The sequence below is a fragment of the Narcine bancroftii genome, chromosome 6 (assembly GCF_036971445.1).
Source record: "Narcine bancroftii isolate sNarBan1 chromosome 6, sNarBan1.hap1, whole genome shotgun sequence".
In the NCBI taxonomy this organism is placed as follows: domain Eukaryota; kingdom Metazoa; phylum Chordata; class Chondrichthyes; order Torpediniformes; family Narcinidae; genus Narcine; species Narcine bancroftii.
In genome coordinates, this window is record NC_091474.1 from 171,382,403 (window position 1) to 171,400,279 (window position 17,877).

Below are 17,877 nucleotides of genomic sequence, written 5' to 3' on the forward strand. Positions count from 1 at the left end.
TCAGGTTTGCTTTTCTTGTTCCAGCACTTTCCTTAGTCTCTCATCATGCTCCATTCTTGTGGTTCCCCATACTATGATGTCATTTATGAGGTGTCAACTCCATCCAGGTGCTCATAGATCATATGGATAGTTTTGTGATACACTTCAGGACCTGAGGCAATTCCAAATAGTAATCTTAGGAATCTGTATCTGCCAAATGGACTATTGAACTACAATCTTGAACTTGATTCATCCAATTTTAACTGCCAAAATCGTGATGATGCATCTAACTTGCTGAAAAACTTTGTATTTCCAAACTGTGACATGATTTCTTCACGTGTCAGAAGCTTAAAGTGTTCTATCTTCATTGATCTCTTGGATCCAGGCAAATTCTAAGCTTTCCATTCTTTTTGTCCACAACAACAAGTGAACTCATCCACACTGTTGGTTCATCTATCTTCTGAATCACGTTCAGGCTTTTCATCCTGTCCAACTCTCCCTTTAGTTGCTTTTGAAGTGCAAATGGAACTTTTCTGCATGGATGTATTACTGGTGGCACACATTTATCCACTCTGATTATGTGTTCTCCTGGAAGGCAGCCTAGACCCTGAAATACGTCATTGTACTCTTTCATGAGTTCATCATAGACGGTCTCTCCTTCGCTTTCCACAACAAGGACTCTTTTTACCAGGTTCAGTTTCCCACGGGCTGTTAAACCTAGTATGGCCTGTACATCCTTTGGTACCACGATGAATGCTAGCATGTGCTCTTTGTCCTAGTGTTTCACTTTGACCATGCATTCTCCTTGCACTGGCATATTGGTACCTGAATATCCTGTAACCTTCACTTTTGTTCCATACATCTTTGGTCTGGGTCTAATTTTCTTAAAATCAGTCTCTGATATTACATTAATTTGTGCTCCAGTATCCAATTTTACTGAAATGTATATGTCATTCACTTTTAATCTCAACATCCAGTCTCTGTTTCCTTTCTTGTTTTCAGTTACAACATCTACATAGAATTCCTCTATCTCCTTTTCATCTACTGCATGAATCTTGCTTTGTTACACTTGGTTCCTACAGCAATGGGCATAATGGCTGCTTTTGTTGCACATATAGCATGTTTTACCATATGTTGGACATTTTTTTGGTAGGTGTTGTCATGGCTTTTGATTGTCCCTTTCAATTTTGTTCACTGGCCACGCCTCTCCTTCCATTTTGGTGCACTTTTTGTTAAACGGTTTATGTACATTCTTGCTCATTCCATCCATGTTACAGCTAGTTTCGCTCAACAGCTCTTTTGCCTGCGATTTTACAGTTTCTGTACCCCTACAGAGTGCTGTGGCTTATTCCAGGTCTAGATTTTGCTCTCTTAGCAGTCTTTCCCTTAGACTATTATCTGGAATATCACACACAAGTATGTCTTTTGTCGGCAAGTCAGTCAATCCACCAAATTCACATATTTTGCTTCTGTTTCTCAATTCAGTCAGATACTGATCAATACTTTCTTCCATTTTCTGTACATATTAAAAATCTATGCCTCAAAAACCTTGTGTTATGTTTACGTATGCAGTATGCCTCAAACTGTTCCATTATTTTTTTCCAGTTTCATTTTGTCTCCTTCAGCAGCAAATGTGAAGTTATTATACACCTCCAGGGCTTCATCATCCATGATGTGTAAGAAAACTGACACTTTAACTTTATCGCTTTTCTCGTCAGCTCTGACTGTCATGAAATACAATCCAAAATGCTATTTAAATCTGTTCCTATTTTTAGCCACATTACCTGTCAGCTGAAGTTTCGCTGGTGGATGTAATCCTTCCATATTTCTGTGTTAGCTTCTCTTCACTGATCAGTTTCTGACTTTAGATTTTTACCTTTTAAAGTATTTCCTTCTAATTTCCTTCATCTCAATTCTGACAACATGTTTCATCTTGTGTGAGTTCTTAGACAACACATGGATGAAGGAAAATGTTCTTTAAAGTTGATATGAACAGCACATGGGGTGTGCCATGAAGCTGCAAGTCTCCATTACAGATCTGCATACTGCAGTGTCCTGCTCTATGTCAGCCCCTGGTGGCACCCAAGTCTAATCGAACAGCAAGGCACTGTTAGTTGCATGCAACCACGATCACTATAATTACAAGAGAGGTTGGACACGGACTGGGAGATGGTTTTGTTGAGAACCTTTGCTTTGTCTGTTGCAATAACAGGGCCCTCCCAGTGGCCTACCATTTTAACTCCACACACCATTCCCACACCCATATATCCATCCATGGCCTTGTGCACTGCCAAACCAAGGCCACCCACAAATTGCAAGAACAACACCTCCCCTGAGTCTATTTATTATTCTAGAGAAGAGGTTTATCTGGTTTTGCTTCAGATAATACCCAAGATATGTGCCTCACAAGTGTTAATTGCTCTGCATGTCAACAAATATCATTCAAAATGCACACACCCAAAATAGTTTTATTAGCTACCTTCTCATTATCCAAACAATACCACTGTAGTGGCTCAGCGGAAGCTTAATTGAACCGGCTTTGGAGGTTCTGAGTGATGTAATTTGGAACGCGCGGTGTTTTAAAAGCTATGTGTGACTGTTTGAGTAAACGACTTTTACTGAACTTCAACTCGACGATGTCTGATCATTTTCTCGTTCTTCTTTTCACACTGCAACACAATTGCTACATTATGACTCCGATGGGCCAAAATGGATTTTGGACCCAACGTGGACAACGCAGCAGTTTTGCTCAAACTGCCTGTCTTTTGGACGACTCAACCTTAAGTTTGGTTTAGGCAGCCTGAGGCACAGTTCCACATTCACAAGATGGCAATGAATACTACTAAGTACTATCATGTGGTAAGCACCCTCAACACGACGCAGCCGAGTAGTGGATTTCCTTTGGGAACCACCAGCTTGGCAAGTATGAAGCCCTAAAAGCCCTCTTTCTCCAGATTTATAGTCTCTCATGGCATGAGCAAGCTGCATGGCTCCTCCACATCGATGGCCTGGGTGACCACGCCCCTTTGGAGTTCATGAATGACATGTTGCCATAAACCTTACTTGCTCTTCGAGCAGTTGTTTTTAGAGCATATGCCAGAAGACGTCTGCCTCATGTTGGCTGATGAGGACTTTTATAACCCTCGAAAGGTGTCTGCCCGTGCAGATATTCTGTGGTGTACGAAATAGCAAAGCGCAAGGCCCACAGAAATTAGAGCTGCTTCACACCTAAAAGCCCAGACTCCTCGAGTACTAGCAACGAGGGTGCACGTTCCCCCAGACAAGCATTACTCTGTGACAACCACCTGGTGTTTTTTACCATCAACACTGGGGTACTGGAGCTCACCGCTGCCGATTCCCTTGCACTTTTCCAAGAAAACTCCATGGCCAGTTGTCGCGAATGGCTACAGTGGTTGGCCACTGTAACAGCCTACTCTACGACTGTGACAAACTCTCCCAGTGCAAATTTCTAGTGTGGAAGTTAGTGTCCTTCCTCCTTTGGGCTTTAACACCTGTAGCAGGAGCACGGGCGTGGCGCTCACTGCGGTGAATAACAGTTTGATTTGTACGTACGGCACACGGACTATACCCCTGAAATTCAGCAGCAATAAGTTCACATGGAAGTTCATTCTTGCTGCTGTGTCCCAGCTGTTGCTGGGTGCCAATTTCCTCAGAGGCCACTCACTGGGGAGGTCATGTAGCGGCTCACCCGAGACTTAATCTAACAGGCTCGGGAGGTTCTGAGTGATGTCGTAATGTCACAATGCGATGACATCCTTTGGAACGCGCGAGGTTTTCAAAAGCTGCAAAACTGAGTAAATAACTTTTACTGAACTTCGACTTGACTATGCCTGATCATTTTCTCGTTCTTCATTTTGCACTGCAACACAGTTGCTATGCCACCACCTCCGCCCCCACCCAACCCCCACTACCCCTGGACTCTTGGCAAGTCCCAGATAGTTCAAACTAACTCACTGCCACCATTTTCAAATGGATAAGATTAATTCAATTTGTCCAAATGGATAAGATTAATTCAATTTGTCCAAATGCAGATTATATAATTTACTTGTAGAGCTGTTGATTTCTAAGGGATTATGATTCTTTACAAAGTCTGACATATCAAGATTCAAAATACATAGTTAATCACAGAAAATGCAAATTCAGTTTATGTCTTGAAGTTCCCTCCACTGAAGTATCAGCTTACTGCTAACTTCATTGGACAGTTATTTTCTATATCTCAGTAGATACATGCAGTGTTTGTGTTGATGTAAAATGTTTTAAATGTCCACAAATAAATAATTGACCACAGCCTTACTGGAAGCCACATTTCAAAACAAAGAAGTTCTACTGAACTTTTATTTTAAATTATTTCCAACCTTTCATAAGTATAAGATTCAAAAATCAATCTGGCAATTGACTGATTTCACAAAGTCAAGTCATTCCGATATATGTTCATGGATTGCAATTTCTTATACTGTAAATGTTAAAAAAACATAAGTAAGCTTAGATAAATAATTTGACTTCAGAATGAAGAAACATTTTTTTCAAAACCCTAATTTGTCATCATCTAATCTTTCCTGAGAATACCAAGTTACCTATGCAGTTCATACAGGTGGGAATTCACAAATTCTCATTTTCAAACTAAACATGCCAAAAATGTGCAATTTCTTTGCATGGGGAAATGCAGAATGGGTAGTTGGAAATCAGGGACAGGAAAAAAGGTCAAACATGATGCTTTTCTCTTGAAACTACATCACTGCACACTTTCAATCAGCTGTTGCTGGAATTGATCTGGATGGGAACTCTTTCTGACCTTTAATTCCTATAGGTCAGAAATACCAATTGTATCCTGGACAAGTTCAGGAATTGAAATTGAAGCCCTGATTAGGAACTGTCCAGTAATGTGAACCTATACATCATTCTTGTAATTAATAGACTTCCAGTCTTGTTCCTATTTTCACTATACCATATTTTGATAATATCGTAAAATAATAATCATTTTATGAAGAATTCTGATAAATACTAAAAGAAAGTATTATTTTGACACTTGGACTGAATACTAGTAAATAACAAGTGATGTGTTAGTAAAAAGGAATGAATATCGAAGCTCTCTCCGAACTTGCTTATAGTTTACAACTTTACATAGTCTCACTAGATCTAGAAAATGTTCCACTCGAAAAGATATAATACTTGGAATATTGTGTTTCATTCTGGCCACCTCATTACAGGAAAGATGTGGAAACTATGAAGATGTAGCAGATGAGATTTACCAAGACGATGCCTGGACTGGAGAATATGTCTTATGAGGCAAGGTTAACACAGGCTGGAGCTTTTCTCTTTGAAGTGAAGAGGATGAGGTCTACAAGATTGTATGAGAAGCAAACATCTTCATTCCCGGGGCAAGAGTAGCAAACATCCGAGGACATCTGTACAGAGTGAGGGGAGGAAAGTTTAGGGAGACATCAGGGCCAAGTTTTGTTTTTACACAGAGAAGTGATTGCTTGAAATACATTGCCTGGGATAGTGGTGGAGGCTGGTAAAATAGGTACTATTAAGAGACGTTTAGGTTCATGGATACAAGAAACATCGAGGGTTATGTGTGTTGGATAGAGAAGGTTTAGCTTGTTGAGTAAGTTTCTATCGGTCAACATAATGGGCTAAAGGACCTGTTTCTGTGATGTAATGTTCTATTTTCTATGTTATATGAAAGCAGTATACAAATCTGCTAAATGACCAACTATCAAAAATCTAGGTTGTCTAACATGTTAGTCAATTGTCATATTTGCATTTTTGATAAATAAATAAGACTAGACATTGCCATTATGCTGGGCTGCTTAATATTTGCATGTTGTTTAATTTTTTTTTGATAAAGTTATCAAATGAGAATGTGTTGTGACTAGTTTTTAGTCATTGTGAATGTCTTACTTTCTTTATTATTGAGTGATGGCAGATTCATTAACTAAATATACATAAACTAAACGTAGGATTCACTTGCAAAATCAAATTGCATATGCCAGTTTGAGTTTCTGAATTCATTTTGTTAAAATCTGGAAATGAATGAAAATTGGACTCAGTTAAACTGACCAGAAAACTATTAGATTACAAGAAGAAAAACAACAAGTTCACTATTATCATTTAGGGAAAGAAATGTAAACCTGAGCTTGGTGTTTCTCCTTTATCTTAATGTTCCTCAGAAGTGACTGAACATGCTATTCATTCTCAGCAACAGTTCATGAAGGTGGGGAATCTCACAGTGCAGAGATTTGAGGTTAATGGTGATGTCGGACTTGACTATCTTGAGTTTGCATGTTTTCCCTGTGACCACATGGGCTTCATCACATGCTCTGGTTTCCTCTCACATTCAACAGACTTGCTCAGTGGTAAATTAACTGGCCACTGTAAATTTCATCTGGTGTGCAGATGAGTGAGAGAGTCTGGGGGGAGCTGATGAGAATGTGGGGAGAATGAAAAATGGGATGAAAGTAGGATTAGTGAGAACAGGTAGTTATGGTCAGCATGCACTGTAGTGATGTCATGTATTATCCTGACTGCTTGCAACTGGTTATGACTGTAGATTGGCTCCACCCTACTGGTATAACAGATGGTGCAACTTATCCCACTGGTCAGTAGATGTGGCTTCTTCTGTTAATAAAAGCCTATAGTATGATACAAGTCTGGTCCTTGCTTATGGCATATCATGCATTTAGTGGGCCAAAGCGCCTGTTTCTGTGCAAAACCTCTCCATGACTAACAAACGACAGAAAAAAAAACATCGACCATGTCAGTGACACCCACTTCTTGAAAATATTTTTTAAATATCACGCTGTTAACCACTGGAGAGGTCATTGAGCAAAACATTTCATTTTGTTCTTTGAAAAAGTATATTGTTTTATAAATTCAAAGTTAATCCTGGTCATGTAACAGATCTATTGTAGTTGATTGAATAAAAGTTGATGTGATATGATTGATGTTTAAGGAAAGGAACATATTTATCAAGCACCATTCATTAAATTCTTTGGTGCCAACACACTTCCCAGCAAATTAAATACATATGAATGCTTTTATTTTACTAGATTTCTTCTTTTTCTTTGGCTTGGCTTCGCAGACGAAGATTTATGGAGGGGGTAAATGTCCACGTTAGCTGCAGGCTCGTTTGTGGCTGACAAGTCCGATGCGGGACAGGCAGACACGGTTGCAGCGGTTGCAGGGGAAAATTGGTTGGTTGGGGTTGGGTGTTGGGTTTTTCCTCCTTTGCCTTTTGTCAGTGAGGTGGGCTCTGCGGTCTTCTTCAAAGGAGGTTGCTGCCCGCCAAACTGTGAGGCGCCAAGATGCACGGTTTGAGGCGATATCAGCCCACTGGCGGTGGTCAATGTGGCAGGCACCAAGTGATTTCTTTAGGCAGTCCTTGTACCTTTTCTTTGGTGCACCTCTGTCACGGTGGCCAGTGGAGAGCTCGCCATATAACACGATCTTGGGAAGGCGATGGTCCTCCATTCTGGAGACGTGACCCACCCAGCGCAGCTGGATCTTCAGCAGCGTGGACTCGATGCTGTCGACCTCTGCCATCTCGAGTACTTCAACGTTAGGGATGAAAGTGCTCCAATGAATGTTGAGGATGGAGCGGAGACAACGCTGGTGGATGCGTTCTAGGAGCCGTAGGTGATGCCGGTAGAGGACCCATGATTCGGAGCCGAACAGGAGTGTGGGTATGACAACGGCTCTGTATACGCTTATCTTTGTGAGGTTTTTCAGTTGGTTGTTTTTCCAGACTCTTTTGTGTAGTCTTCCAAAGGCGCTCTTTGCCTTGGCGAGTCTGTTGTCTATCTCGTTGTCGATCCTTGCATCTGATGAAATGGTGCAGCCGAGATAGGTAAACTGGTTGACCGTTTTGAGTTTTGTGTGCCCAATGGAGATGTGGGGGGGCTGGTAGTCATGGTGGGGAGCTGGCTGATGGAGGACCCCAGTTTTCTTCAGGCTGACCTCCAGGCCAAACATTTTGGCAGTTTCCGCAAAACAGGACGTCAAGCGCTGAAGAGCTGGCTCTGAATGGGCAACTAAAGCGGCATCGTCTGCAAAGAGTAGTTCACGGACAAGTTGCTCTTGTGTCTTGGTGTGAGCTTGCAGGCGCCTCAGATTGAAGAGACTGCCATCCGTGCGGTACCGGATGTAAACAGCGTCTTCATTGTTGAGGTCTTTCATGGCTTGTTTCAGCATCATGCTGAAGAAGATTGAAAAGAGGGTTGGTGCGAGAACACAGCCTTGCTTCACGCCATTGTTAATGGAGAAGGGTTCAGAGAGCTCATTGCTGTATCTGACCCGACCTTGTTGGTTTTCGTGCAGTTGGATAATCATGTTGAGGAACTTTGGGAGGCATCCGATGCGCTCTAGTATTTGCCAAAGCCCTTTCCTGCTCACGGTGTCGAAGGCTTTGGTGAGGTCAACAAAGGTGATGTAGAGTCCTTTGTTTTGTTCTCTGCACTTTTCTTGGAGCTGTCTGAGGGCAAAGACCATGTCAGTAGTTCCTCTGTTTGCGCGAAAGCCGCACTGTGATTCTGGGAGAATATTCTCGGCGACACTAGGTATTATTCTATTTAGGAGAATCCTAGCGAAGATTTTGCCTGCAATGGAGAGCAGCGTGATTCCCCTGTAGTTTGAGCAGTCTGATTTCTCGCCTTTGTTTTTGTACAGGGTGATGATGGTGGCATCACGAAGGTCCTGAGGCAGTTTTCCTTGGTCCCAACAAAGCTTGAAAAACTCATGCAGTTTGACATGCAAAGATAGGATATTGTAATAACTAAAGGTACCTCTGACAGCAATGAATAAAAGTAAATTTTGTTGAGCACCTTTGCTCTGTCCATTTCAATTCTGCACCCCACTCCAATGCCGACAAATCTATCCATGGCTTCGTGCACTGGCAAATCTAGGCCTCCTCCAAATTGGAGGAAAACACCTAATATTCCATCTAGTCACTCTCCAACCAGGTGGCATTGACATCAACTTTCCTCTTTCCATTATTCTCTCTCTCTCTCTCCCCCTTTTCCCTGTCTCCTCTAGCTCCCAACCCCCTTCCCTCTCCTATTATTTTCCAGCTTTTTTTTTCTCTTGTCTTCCCACTCGTATCCACCTATGACCTTTTGCCTGGGGGCCTGTGCTCCTCCACTATTTCATGCAGATGCCTGCCTACTTTTTGTTCACACCTTGACAAAGGGATCAGGCCTGACACATTGGTTTTGTACCTTTGTTACATAAGGAACACGACATGATTTGCTGAGTTTCTTCAGCACTTTTGTATGTTGAATTACGTTCACAGGTTCTGCAGACTTTCAAGTTTAACTTTTGTTGGTTATGTTATTATATGACAAAGGCCCATGTGGATAATCATATTCTTTAACTATTGGGGCCGTGTTCATTTTATTTAGTAATATTGGCGGCTTAATTTATCATGCTGTTAAAAGATAGTACTCTCATCAGCTCAAAATTGACAAAGGGCTCAGGCCCATATAGTTGGTTAAATACATTTGCTGGAAACAATGCTGCTTGACCTTTGTGGTCACATAGTTTCTCTAGCACTTTTATGAATTAAGCTACAATCACAGCATCTCCAGCTCAACATTCTGTCTGCTTTATAACTGCTGTGGGTTTTGTAGCACACTCTTCTGATTCAGGCAAAAATGCCATCACTGAACCATGCCTAAAGCCCAAAGAAATCAAACAATATTAATTCATGCAGAAAAGTTCACACATAGACCCACTACTGCAATGCCAGATCCAGCTCCAACAGAGTCATCAAGTTTGCAGATGATACGACAGTAATTGGACTCATCAGCAATAATGAATTGCACTACAGAGAAGAGGTGGAAAATCTCGTGTTATGGTGCGAGAACAACAACCCAAGTCTCAATGAGGTTAAGACAAAGGAGATGATTGTGGATTTCAGGAGGACAAGGGATGACCACCTCCACTACACATCAATAATTCTGTAATAGGGTAGAGATCACCAAATTCCCTGAAGTCCACTTATGTAGTAACCTATCCAGGACACACAACATCTCACTTGTCGGGAAAGTATAACAGCAATTGGACTTCCTGAGAAGACTGAGGCGGGTAAGGTTACTGGCCAACATCCTGTTGACTTTCTACAGGAGTTCTATCGAGAGTGTCCTGGCTGCCTGCATTACAGTGCGGTATGGTTGCTGTAGAGTATAGGGTTGGAGGTCAATCCACAGGGCCATAAAAGAGACAGAGAGGATCAGTCTTCCAGTCTTCCTTTCCCCCCACAATCGACGTGATCTACAGGGATCATTGTCTGAAGAGGACTCAAAATCATTAAAGACCTTGACCATCCGGCACATAGCAGCTTCTAGCTACTCCCGTTGGGAAAGAGATACTTAAGTATCAGAGCCAGAACCACCAGGCTGAGAAACTGCTTCTTCCCACCGTGGCCCTACACTATTTATTGTACTGCACATAAATCACTTGCAATTATGTGTGCTAAGTCTCTATATGCGTTTGCATGTTTTTACATGGAATGCTGTTATCACACTTCATAATTGTATGATCATTATAAACTTGAACTTGAAGGTAATTTAAATTTAATGCAGCTTCTTTGATTAAAGGAATCCTGTGACTGTGAACCATTTGCCTGTCGTTTCTGGAAAGCTTAGTTTTGACACACAAGTGTATCAAAATAAAGCAAATGGAAAAATCAAACTTTTCACAAAGTATCCAAGTTTGAATTGCAAAATCCTGATTTAATGAACCATCCATGTTCAAGAAAACTAGTGACCTATATTTTCTGCAACTCAGTCTACTACCCCTTGAAATGATGTTGCTCTCAGGATCATCTTATCAAAACGCACGTCTTTAAAAGGAAGCACAAATAACCCACGAGCCCAGCATATTGACAAGATACACACAACTCACAATTCTGCAAATTCAAAGCATTCTCGGAACACCATGATCACAAAGGCAACCTTCCTTCTCTGCACCCTCACCAGCTCCAAACCGAATGCTCCTCACCACGACCCAGCACCGGATTAGCTCCCGCTGGGACAACAGCGGCTGCTCCCGGACGAGATTGACCCACGGACAGCAAACGTGACGCCGAGGCCCGACGTCGCCCCCCTTCCCTGTCGCGAAACCTCAGCTCCGGCACTCACCTCCTTTCCTCCGGGACCCACCCTTCCTCCGAGCCCGAGAGCGGCAGCGGCCCGGCCACCTCCGCCCGCAGCGCGGCACGACGATCCCCTCCGACCTGTTGCCGAGGCGCAGTGTCAGAGCAATAACATGGCGCTGACAGCGGCGAGACAGGAAGAGATTGCAGCGGGAGGGCCGAGCCGAGGGAGGCGGGGAGAGGGGGGGGCCGAGCGGTGACAGCAGGAGACACGGGGAGGCACAGTGGAGGAGAGAAGAGAGGATGGAGCGAGGAGGGGAAAATGGAGGAGATGGGGAGGATGGAGTGGAGGGAGGGGAAGAGAGGAAGAAGAAGAGTGGAGGAGAGGCAGGGAGGATGGAGCAGAGGCAGGGAGGAGGAAAAGTGGAGGAGATGGGGAGGAGGACGGAGCAAAGGGAGGGTGAGGAACAGTGGAGAAAATAGGGGAGGATGGAGTGGAGGGAGGGGAAGAGAGGAAGAAGGAGGAGAGGGGAGGATGGAGCAGAGGCAGGGAGAAGGAAAAGTGGAGGAGATGGGGAGGAGGACGGAGCAAAGGGAGGGTGAGGAACAGTGGAGAAAATAGGGGAGGATGGAGTGGAGGGAGGGGAAGAGAGGAAGAAGAGTGGAGCAGAGGCAGGGAGAAGGAAAAGTGGAGGAGATCGGAGTGGAGGGAGAGGAAGGAAGGAAAAATTGAGAACCCAAGGGTTAGGGTGTAAGAGAGGAAGGATTTGTGATTGTAATTGAGTGAACAAACAGAAGTTGGAGAGAGTTAGGCCTGGCAGTATCCATGAAGAGAAATGGTCAATCAATGTTTCGGTAAAAGCACAGAAATACTGAAGGAACTCAGCAAGTCTCGTCGCGTCCTTCTTCAAGGTGTGTGTAAAAAAACAAATTGGGATCTGCATTAAAAGACTGGTGAAAAGGGAAGAATGGCAGAGAGAGGAGTACAAACCAATAGACTATGATAAGGTATGATTGGATATGATAAGAGGAAAGGTGAGAAATGATTGTGGTGTCTTTGGCTCTGTGAAAGGAGACTGAGGAATAGAGAGAGAGAAATAGAACTAGAGGAAAGGAGGCATGGGGAAAGATGGGGTGGGTTGGATAACTGAACCCTGAAAAGTCAATGTTAATGCCATCTGATTGGAGTGTGCCCAGACTGAATACGAAGTGTTGTTCTTCCAATTTGTGGGTTGTCTCAATCTGCCACTGCATGAGACCATGGACAGATATATCGGCAAGGGGATGGGGTAGGTAATTGAAATGCGTGGTCACTGGGAGATCCATGCTATTGCAGAGGTTTACTGGAGTCTTCCTTCCCCCTACTCCATCAACGTGATCTACCAAGATTATTGTCTGAATAGAGTGCGCAAAATCATTGAGGATCCCTTCCATCCTGCACATAGCATCTCTGAGCTACTCCTATTGGTTAAGGGATACAGGGGTATCAGAGCCAGCACCACCAGGTTGAGGAACAGGCAGTGAGAATGTTGAACAACCAAAGGAACTGAACATCCAAGACTCATATTCATTAAATAATTTTTATTTGTATATATCTTTGTCCTACATTACGTATTGTTTGTCTGGTTGTGCGTCTTCATGTTTTGCACCGAGGACCAGAGAACACTGTTTCATTGGGGAGTACTTGTGCCATCAGATGACAATAAATTTGACTTGATTGCGATGCACAGAGCTGAGGTGCTCAACGAAGTGATCTCCCAGTCTGCAGAGTTGATGTTTTTGGTTGGGCCCCTTTATTGAGCAAAAGGTTGACTGATCATTTCTCTCCATTGATGCTATTTGGCCTGCTGAGTTCCTCCAGCTTCTCTTTGTTCACTCAGATTCCAGCACCTGCAATTCTTGTGTTTCTCTTTATCTTATATTCGGAGAATGCTTTGAATTTGCAGTACTGTATTTTGTCACTACTGTGACATGAGAACAAATTACAGAAACATTTGGTCCTGCAAAAGTGGGGTAAGTTTATAAAATGAGGAAAGGAGACCCATAACCTTCCAAGGATGATTGCTGAGGAGATTTCAAGCTTGAGCAGCAGAGGGTGGGAACCTAAGCAGCATAGCAAGGGATGAAGAAGCAAAGACTGACATGAATAAATGTAAAAGCACAAAGGAAGAAAAACAAAGGCAAGAGACAAGCAACTGAAGAATCAACAAAAAGGTATGATAATTAAAGATGACAAAAACAAATCTAAAGCCTTTATATAATGCAGAAAAGCATTTGTATTAATGTTGGTTCAAAGATCAAGTTTATTGTCAGAGAACATGCATGACATTGCATACAATCTTAGATTTTTGTTTTCATGGGCTAGGTAGAATTTCTACTTAATGGTAACTGTAATCTCTACCCAAGAAGATGTGGTAACAAAATAGATAGATGTTAGCAAAGAAAGAAATGTACACATACAGAAAAAATATTAAATAATACATAATGTGCAAAGTAAGTCCTTAAATGTGTCTCTGAGTCTGATGGAAGATGGGTAGCAGCTGTTACTGAACTGGATGGTGAGAATCTTGTGGCATCTATACTTCTTTTCTGATGGCTGCTCTCCAATGGCAATGTTCCCTATAGTTCATGATGGTGGGGTGAATTTTGCCTGTGGTGTCCTGGGCGGTGTTCACTGGCTTTTGCAGGGCTTTCTGCTCTGAGTTATGGATGCCCCCATGCCAGACCATGATGCAGCCGGTCAGCAGACTTTCCATCACACATATGAAGAAGTTTGCCAAGGTTTCCAATGGCGTATCAAACTTCCACAAACTCCTGAGTAAGTAAAGGCGCTGATGTGATTTCTTCTCGATGACATTAGTAATGATGGGTCCAGGAAAGGTTTTCAGAGATGATGACTCCCAGCATAAATAGATATATACAGATGTGGATCAAAGCTTAAAACATAATACATGGGATTTTTAACTATAAGGAAAGACGTGGAAAGGATAACGTGTAGGATAGCACTGTTAGTAGATGAAATAAATATTGTTGGTAAAGTTAATCCCAGCTCAGAAGATGTTGAGTCCATTTGGATTTTTATTGAAAACAGTGGTAGGAGTTGTGTATGGACTCTTAAATGGTGGCCACAAAGTAGGAAAGGGCACAAATCAATAAATAATGAGATCATGAACAAAAGATTATGGGAAACTTAAATTGTATTATGGATTAGGTTAATTAAGTTGGTAAGGATGTGTATTTCAAGTTAAGTTTATTGTCATCTGATTGTACAAGTACAACCTGAAAAAACAGTATTCTCCAATCATCGGTGCAAAAACAAGCAGGCATGCAACCAGACATGACACACATATAGACAAATCTTCTCCATGGATTCTCACCTTGTCATGGTGGAGAAGCTTGTGTGGTCCTGAAATCCCGAGAATTATGCCGTTTGGGGCCATGCTGCTGGTTGGGTCACCCATGGCGGTGAGGTCCCTGACAAAGAACAATCCAACCAAGTCCTCAATAGTGGATCAGGCGGACAAAGTTACTCTGAACTCAATGGCTGCAAAGGCGGACAAAGGCTGCAACAAATCTATCAGCTCCAATCATCATATTTTTCATGCCATTGGGGTTGATTTGAGAAGTGTTGTGTGCTTCTTGGAGTGCAACGTCAAGTACACATTAAATAAATACACATAGACGTTTTTGCTCTGTGGATCACCAGAGCGGAGACCATCTTCCTTGACTTCAAGGGATAGGCATAATGATATGCAGGCAAATAATACATATGCAGTACAAGTATTATATCTATAAAAATAAATAATTAAATTTTGTTTTGTACAAATAAAAGTCTCATCTGGCTAGTGTGAGCAGTTCTTTTGGTCATTCAGCATTCTCACTGCCGCCAGGAAGAAGCTGTTCCTCAGCCTGGTGGTGCTGGCTCTAATACTCCTGTATCTCTTTCCAATGGGAGCAGCTGAGAAATGCTATGTGCAGGATGGAAAGGGTCCTCAATGATTTTGCGTGCCCTCTTCAGACAATGATTCTGGTAGATCACATTGATGGGGGAGAGCAAGACTCCAGCGATCCTTTCTGCTACTCTTATGGTCCTGTGCATTGACCTCCGATTCATTTCTCTGCAGCTCTCGATAGAGACATAACATAATGGTGGGCGGTAGCCTTGCCCACTTCAGTCTTCTCAGGATGTGCTGTTGCACCTTTCTGATGAGATGTTGAGTGTCCACAATAGATCACTAGTTCAGTGAACTCCAAGGAACTTGGAGCTCTCCACTCTCTTGTTGTGTAGTGGAGGGTGGTCATTCCTGGTCCACAATCATCTCCTTCGTCTTGTCCACGTTGAGGCTCAGATTGTTTCTCTCGCACCATTTCAGGAGATTTTCCACCTCGTTGTTGCAGATGAGGCCAATTACTGTTGTGTCATCGGCAAATGAATATATTTTAACATGTATGTATATAGATAGATATATATATATAGATATATTTATCTAAAAAAAAATATATCTATATATATTTATATATATATATATATATATATATATATATACATAAATGATCTGGATGATGGGGTGGTAAATTGGATTTGTAAGTATGCATGCCCTTCTAGTCAATGCTGAACACCTTCTCCCACCTTGTCCCATTGATCTGAACCCAGCCCATAACCTTCCATACCTCTCTCGTCCATATACCTATCCAACTATTCTTTAAAAATTAAAATCAAGTCTGTATCTACCACTTTGGCCGGAAGCTCATTCCACACTCCTACCATCCTCTGATTGGTGATGTTGTGGACAGTGAGAAAGATTTTCAAAGCTTGCAGAGGGATATAGGCCAGTTAGAAGAATGGTCTGAAAGAGGCAGATGGAGTTTAATACTGATAAGTGTGAGGTACTGCACTTTGGTGGGACTAATCAGCAAAGGTCATATAAGTTAAGGTGGACAATTGAGGAGTGCAGTAGGAAAAGGGATTTAGGAATTCTGGTATATAATTCCCTGAAGATGGAGTCACATGTAGTGTGAAGAAAGTGAAGAAAGCTTTTGGTATGTTGGCCTTCATAAATCAGAATACAGGAGTTGGGATGTCATGTTGAATTTGTATAGGGCATTGGTGAGGCCAAATATGGAATATTATGTGCAATTTTCTTTGCCGAATTATAGGAATGATATCAGCAATAAAGAGAGAGAGTGCAGAGAAGATTTACAAGAATGTTATCTGGGTTTCAGGGTTTGAGTTACAGGGAAAGGTTAAACAGGCTGGGACTTTATTCCCTGGAGTGCAGAAGATTGAATGGTGATTTGATGGAGGTCTTTAAAATTATGAGGGGGACACATAGAGTCAATATGGATAAGTTTTTTCCATTGATAGTGGGGAAGATTCAAACAAGAGGACATGGATTCAGATTGAAGGGGAAAAAGTATAGGGGAAACACAAGGGGGAATTTCTTCACTCAGAGGATATTTGGGATATTTTCCTCAACTCGTATGTTATGGAGCCGACGAGCGAAAAATCCTTATTGGTAATCAGTAATGAGGCAGGTTTAATGAATGAACAGTGTAAAGGGTCCTGAGGAAGTATTGATTATAGGATGATAGAATTTTCCATTCTGTTTTGAGATTTGAGAAATTTAGGTCATAGACTCACTCAGAGATACAGCTTGGATTCTGGCCATTCAGCCCACCTAGTTTTCACTGAGGAATAACCAGCATTTACACTGATCCTACACTAGTCCAATTTATTGTGTTTTTTATAAATAGATATCTTACAATTGAACAATAGGAGAAATGACAAAGTAGACTGGGCAAATAGGTTAGTAAGCAAGAAGTGACATTTATGGTCATAGAGTTCTTTAGCACAGGAGGCTCTTGGCCCACTACATTAACGCTGACAGTTTTGCTTATCTACAGTACACTAATCCTATTTGGCTGCATTATATCCATATCCTTCTACAGCTTGCCGATGCAAGTGCCTGTTGAAATGGTTTAGAGTTATTGTATCTGAATCTACCTCCATCTCTTGCAGCCACTTCCAGATATTAAATCCATTTTAAATATCGAACCCATGCTGACTTGCTTTTGTTAACCCTACCATGGGAAAAATATCTATCCAATTTATGGCATTTATAATTTGATATACTTCTATCTGGACACCCTAGACATCCTTCACTCTTGTCTCTTCCCATAATTTAAATTCTCTAAAACAGGGAACATTCTGGTGAATCTCCTCTGTGCGCTTGCTACAGCACAACTGTATCCTTCCTATGTGACCAGAACTGCACAAAATTCTCCAAATGTGGTGTAATAAGTATTTTATAAAGTTGGGACATAATGCTCCAATCTATAGCAAGCATGTCATATGCCTTTTTCATCTATCTACCTATATGGCCTCTTTCATGATCCTGTGGACTTGAACATTGGAGGGATGGTTCAAGCTTCCTATTATTGTCACAGAATAATCTTCTTTCTTTGGCTTGGCTTCGCGGACGAAGATTTATGGAGGGGGTAAAAAGTCCACGTCAGCTGCAGGCTCGTTTGTGGCTGACCAGTCCGATGCGGGACAGGCAGACACGATTGCAGCGGTTGCAAGGGAAAATTGGTTGGTTGGGGTTGGGTGTTGGGTTTTTCCTCCTTTGCCTTTTGTCAGTGAGGTGGGCTCTGCGGTCTTCTTCAAAGGAGGCTGCTGCCCGCCAAACTGTGAGGCGCCAAGATGCACGGTTTGAGGCGTTATCAGCCCACTGGCGGTGGTCAATGTGGCAGGCACCAAGAGATTTCTTTAGGCAGTCCTTGTA

At 42.2% G+C, this 17,877-nt stretch overlaps 1 protein-coding gene across 7 annotated transcripts in view; it reads right to left on the reverse strand.

Annotated features, from left to right (window-relative positions):
* Positions 1–11,301, reverse strand: part of LOC138736734 (intersectin-2-like) — a 220,624-nt gene extending 209,323 nt beyond the window's left edge. For 4 of the 7 annotated variants that reach the window (XM_069886722.1, XM_069886723.1, XM_069886720.1 and 1 more), the window contains exon 1: positions 11,139–11,300. The gene's annotated coding sequence lies outside the window, so the exon portion shown is untranslated. Of the gene's footprint in view, positions 1–10,902; positions 10,924–11,138 lie in introns of those variants that run through there. The other 3 variants (XM_069886721.1, XM_069886717.1, XM_069886719.1) reach the window with 2 other exon arrangements.
* Positions 11,302–17,877: the final 6,576 nt, after the last annotated feature.